The sequence below is a fragment of the Choloepus didactylus genome, chromosome 8 (assembly GCF_015220235.1).
Source record: "Choloepus didactylus isolate mChoDid1 chromosome 8, mChoDid1.pri, whole genome shotgun sequence".
NCBI classification, from domain to species: Eukaryota; Metazoa; Chordata; class Mammalia; order Pilosa; family Megalonychidae; genus Choloepus; species Choloepus didactylus.
Window position 1 is genome coordinate 120163322 of NC_051314.1, and position 6096 is coordinate 120169417.

Below are 6096 nucleotides of genomic sequence, written 5' to 3' on the forward strand. Positions count from 1 at the left end.
TCCCAGCGGGCCTCAGCCAAGACTGCTCCTGGGGTGGAAACATCTGCGCTGCCAATTCAAGAAGCAAAGGTGAAAAACAGGGAAAATAGACCTTCTGTGTCCTTACTTTAAGGCTAAGCTACACTAGGCCAAGTGCCTGGGAGAAGCATGCTTCTTGCAATGACTACTGCAGTGGAGAGAAGCTTAAATCCCAGCTGAAATATGACAGTAAGTTAAAATAAGTTAAAGCATTATTGGGAATGGTAGAAGCTGGAAAAATTGACTTCTACAATACAAACTCTCTTCTCCTCCTTCCTCTCCTCTTCTTCCTCCTCCACTTTTTCTTCTTTTTTTTGTCTTGCAAGAGGCAGAGACTTGTATGTCCTTTTGATGTAGACCATTAGGTTTGGGAAAACTGCTTAAGTGGACCACTTGGTTATGTGAATGTACAGCAGAAACCTCAATGGGAAATGGAAATGTTTGGGGAGTTATAGCTCCAGCGGAGTGAAGGGCTCTGAGCATTAGCAAAATGGGTGGTCAGTATGGGGGCTGAGATTGTCTCTGTAGTCTGCTTCCTTTGGAGAAATAAATCCTAAAAAACAAAAATTCATTGAGGTAAAATTTACAAAACATAAAATTAACCATTAACCATTTTAAAGTGTACAATTCAGTGGCATTTAGTACATTTACAATGCTGTGCAACTATCACCTCTATACAGTTCCAAGATATTTTCATCACCCCACTAAGCAGGTACACCCAATTCCTCCTTCCTCCCAGCCCCAGGCAACTACTAATCTGCTTTCTACCTCTACAGATTTACTATTCTGAATATTTCATAAAAATGGTATCATACAATATGCGACCTTTTGTACCTGTCTTCTTTCACTTAGCATAATGTTTTCAAGGCTCATCCATGAAGTAGCATGTATCAGTCCTCCATTCTTTTTATGGATGGATAATATTCCCTTGTATGGGTATACCACATTTGTTTATCCATTCACCTGTTGATGGCATTTTGGTTCTTTCCACCTTTTGACTATTGTGAATAATGCTGCTATGAACATTCATGTACAAGTATTTGTTTGAATACCTATTGTCAGTTCTTTGGGGAATATTCCCAGGAGTGAAACTGCTGGGTCATATGGTAATTCTATGTTTAACTTGTTAAGAAACTACCAGACTGTTTTCAATAGCAGCTGTACCATTTTACATTCCCACCAGAAATGTCCAAGGGTTGCAATTTCTCTTCATTCTCACCAACATTTATTTTCCCTTTTTTTTTTTTTTTTATTATGGCCAACCCAGTGGATGTGAAATGGTGACTCACTGTAGTTTTGATTTGCATTTCCCTAGTGACTAATGATGTTGAGCATCTTTTCACGTGCTTGTTAACCATCTGTATATTTTCTTCAGAGAAGTGTCTCTTTGTGTCTTTTGCCCATTGTTTTTTTGATTTTACTGAGATATATTCACATATCATACAATCATCCAAAGTGTACAATCAATTGTTCACAGTACCATCATATAGTTCTGCATTTATCACACCAATCTATTTTTTGAACATTTTCCTTGTACCAGAAAAAGTGAAAATGAGAATAAAAAATAAAAGTAAAGAACACCCAAATCACCCCCCACCCTATTTTTCGTTTAGTTTTTTGTCCCCATTTTTCTACTCATCCATCCATACACTGGAAAAAGGGAGTGTGATCCATAAGGCTTTCACAATCACACTGTCACCTCTTGTAAGCTATATTGCTATACAGTCGTCTTCAAGAATGAAGGCTACTGGGTTGCAGTTTGATAGTTTCAGGTATTTACTTCTAGCTATTCCAATGCATTATAAAAAGGGTTATCTATATAGTGCATAAGAATATCCACCAGAGTGACCTCTCTACTCCATTTGAAATCTCTCAGACACTGAAACTTTATTTTATTTCATTTTGCATCTCTCTTTTGGTCAAGAAGATGTTCTCAATCCCACAATGTCAGGTCCGGACTCATCCCTGGGAGTCATATCCTGCATTGCCAGGGAGATTTACACCCCTGGGAGTCAGATCCCATGTAGCGGGGAGGGCAGTGAGTTCACCTGCTGAGGTGGATTAGTTAGAGAGAGAGAGGGCCACATCTGAGCAACAAAGAGGCGCTCAGGGGCAGAATCTTAGGCACAATTTTAAGCAGGTTTAGCCTCTCCTTTGCAGTAACAAGCTTCATGAGGGCAAGTCCTGTGGTTGAGGGCTCAACACATCAAACTGCCAGTCCTCAATGTTTCTGTGAATATCATCTGCCCATTTTTTAATTGTGTTGTTTGTCTTGGCAGTGTTGAGTTGCAGGAGTTCTTCACACATATTCTGGATTCTAGATCCCATCAGATACATGGTTCACAAATATTTTCCCCATTCTGTGGGTTAAAAGATGTTTATTTTCTAAGAATGAATTTAGACTGTGTCATGCCTAAAATCTATTAGACATATTTGTTCTTATTTGAGCAATTGCAACCAAGAGGTGAGTAGCTGAGGCAAAGAGGATCTCAGTAGAGACACACAGACATCAACTGCATCTCACAGGGAGGAAGGACCACTGAGATAACAGGACTACTGCTGTCCTGCATGTGGCTTTTTGACGGTTCCCCTACCCCACCAGCCTCACCTCATATCCTTGGCACTCCTCAGACCACAACAGAGGAGTTCTCCCCTCCCACTAGCTCTCTCCCACTCCCCTCTCCTCCCTACCATCCATATCTCCCTTTCTTTCTCTAGCTCTCCTTACAGCACTCACCTCTCTAGCCTCTCTCCACAGAGCTCCTGATCTTGCTTTCTTCCCCCTTGTAAATGTTTAGCAGACAATTTAGCAGGCATACAACTTTGTTGATAGAGTTCTGCTTTGTCCTGCTTAACACAAAAATATTAGTCCATTCGTTACTTCGATCCCCGGCTAGTTAAACTTTACTTCTGACCAGTTCTCCAGGAATCAGCCCTGGATTCAGTTTGAAACTGTTCCTTCCATAAAGCTATAATTCTTCTATCCTGCTGTGAATATCAACCTCTGTTTCCCACCCCAGATCTCTTGGACTAATCTCGCTCTCTAGGTTTCATTTCCAGGTAAACAACAACAAGCAGTTGCAGCAATAGCTCTTAGTAACTGTAAAATCCCCTAGTGTCATCTCTCCCACTCTCTTCGGCACTTTGTGAATTTTTGATTCATACATCCTACCGCATCACCCCAGGTGCTTAGAACAGCAAGGCTCTAGCCCTACAGAACCTGCACTTGAACCCTACCCTCTCCATTACTAGCCAACTGATCTTAGGTAGATTACCTTTTTTGCTTTAAAGTCTTTACTATCCTGAATATAAAAGACAGAAGTCCTCTAACATATAACAGAATTCTTTATGTGGAAACATTATTTTTTACAAGTGAAAAAATAAATACCTCTTGGAATAAAGGCTTATATGCTAATAGGTGCCATAAAATAAGTAGACTTTAATATTTGACAAAATATCTGTGCAAAGAAACAAATGTATAAACAAACACATTACTGCTACATTAAGGCAATATGAAAAGCATACTCAGAAATCTCAGTAAAGTGACAGTGTGGGTTTCTAGCTTTAACTTAGCTAGTATTGCACCCGATAAGGTCATTTAGGTTTCCCTATATCCTAGAAAACCCACTAGCCGACCAGCATCCAAAATGCCCAAGTGGGAGTGGAAATGATGTTTAAGAATACAGAAACCAAAAGAACTAAAACCCCCTCCAAAACATATCGAGGCAACAACCAAAAGTTAATACTTAAGCGTTTACCCCTCACTGCCCCCTTCCCCCCAAATAAGGTACCTACCATCTAGGATACTTATGATAAGGCTGTAAAAGGCTTGATAGCTCAAGCAAAAGCAACGCCAACGGGTGAAGATGGAGTGGGTGTTTGGGAGAATTAAAGAACTACCATAGCGTGAACACCATGAACATTCATCTCTAAGTGAGCAGCCATTTCCCTTCCCAAGGAGAATGTGCTCTCTTTTCACTATTAAAATAAGCTGTTTCACCAAGTCAAGAGTCACAAAGACAGCTTGACCCCCCCACAGAAAAATCTCATAACCAAAATGGTAGCAGTTGACAATTGAACAGTTGGAAGGGAGGGGGTGGAGTGGGACTAGGGGAGAAAAAGGAGTAAGAAAGCCACCCACACTGAGGTATCCATTTTCCACTAGCCAGACTGATTTAAACCTGAGTAAGAGGTCCCAATTTCCTAATCTGCAATGTGGGAGAAATAATAGTACCTACCTCTCAGGACTCGTGACAAGTAAATGAGATAAACCACATATAGCACCTCTAATGGTTGTTGGCTGATATCCAGCCCTCAGTGAACATAAATTATCTCTCTTCTCCCAGATTCTGCTTCATCATAACATTTCATTCTTAAAACCACAGCATAAACAGTACATAAGATATCTTTTGTCTACAGCACACACACGCACACAATGTTATTCAATCATAATACCTAATAAATTGCAAAGGAAAGTTTCTCCTTTCATATATGTCTTCAGATAAATAAGAATACCTAATAATCTACGCTTCAAATGCCGCATCCATGTGGTGCTCTTGAAGCAGCTGTGCTCCATTCCTGAGCATGGGGTCCGGGTGGTGCCCAGCCCTCAACACTGCATGTCGTGCTTTTAAGCCTGAACTCCTTTAATCTTCCTGAGCTCCTTTAATCTTCCCAAAAGCTGTGTGAGGCCCCAGTATTGCCCCAATGTTGCGGAAGTAGAAACTGAGTCCTGCGGAAGTTAGGAAACTTGCTGAAGTGACACTAGTCACACCAGTAGGTCAAAGCAGAATAAGAGCCCAGATTTGCTGATGCAATGTCTTCTGATTCCCAAATGCTTTTGCAACTTTGATATGCTAAGAGGCCACATTCCACTGTACCTAGTTCAGTAAAATAGAGGATTAGATCTAATATCAACAGTAGCTTTGTTTATCGGTCCACACTTATGGAGCAACCCCTGGCTGTGGTGAATAAGGGGAAAGCTAAAATAAAAATAGATCTTTGTCCTTTGGACTATTTTGTAATAAAGGAGACATGGCTGTGGAAAGGAAAAATACTTGGGAACTCTTACAAAACAGCATACAATATTTTATCACCTGTAAACTATTTCACATTTTAAGGTCTCTGGATGCAGTTTATAATCAGTAGAGTGCCAATGTTTACTTGGTGGCATTTATTTCTTGGTGGCACATGAAATAACTGTGCATCATACAATCAATGGCATCTCAGAGTCAAGGAAATAGGTAGTAATTAAATGGCAATTTATTTTACAGCAACAAATAAAAGCCAATCTTTTTTTACATGTAGTTAATAAAGTTAATATCTGTTACCACAAACACTAGAGGTCTTCAGCATTGCCGTTATTGATACCTCCTGCCTGGCTTAGGTCCAACTTTCCCCTCTTAAGAATCAGACAGAGCATGAGATCCCTCAGCTTTGGTTCAAAGCAGCCTTCACAAGTTAGATTAACAATTTCAAAGGACAATGTAACGAGTAGGTTAAAAGCACATATATCATTGTCACTCAGGCAGAACATTAGAACAAATAAAATGGCATCAGGAGTTCAGACCGGAGGACCACACAGTGGTCAGGCTGACATCTGTTTGAGACGCACTTTCAGAGGAGAATTTCAACGCGCCTAAGTTTGAGGGGGAAAATGTTCTGACGAAAGCTACGCAACGCCTGTAGCACAGGGGCGGGAGCACATGGAGAGTATTTGGAGAGCGGCGCTGTTATGCAGTTTATATAGAGATCTGTAAAAGGCCAGGGTGAAAACAGGCGCAATAGAAGCATGGTGGACCACTACCGATATGGATTCAAATCCGGACCAAGCGGCTTGTGACCATGGAATCGTTCCTTAATTACTTTGAGTCTGGGTTTCCTCTCTGTAAAACAGCTATAAAAATAGCTATTTTTAGTGGCGTGAGGAGTAACGAAAATATATGTAACATGCTTGGCAGGACGCAGGCACTCACTAAATGGTAATAAAATTGGATGGCCATGATAAGGTTTAGAGGTTTTGAATAGGAGTAAATGATCAAAGCCATGCTTTTGGAAAATTAATGTGGAATCTATAAC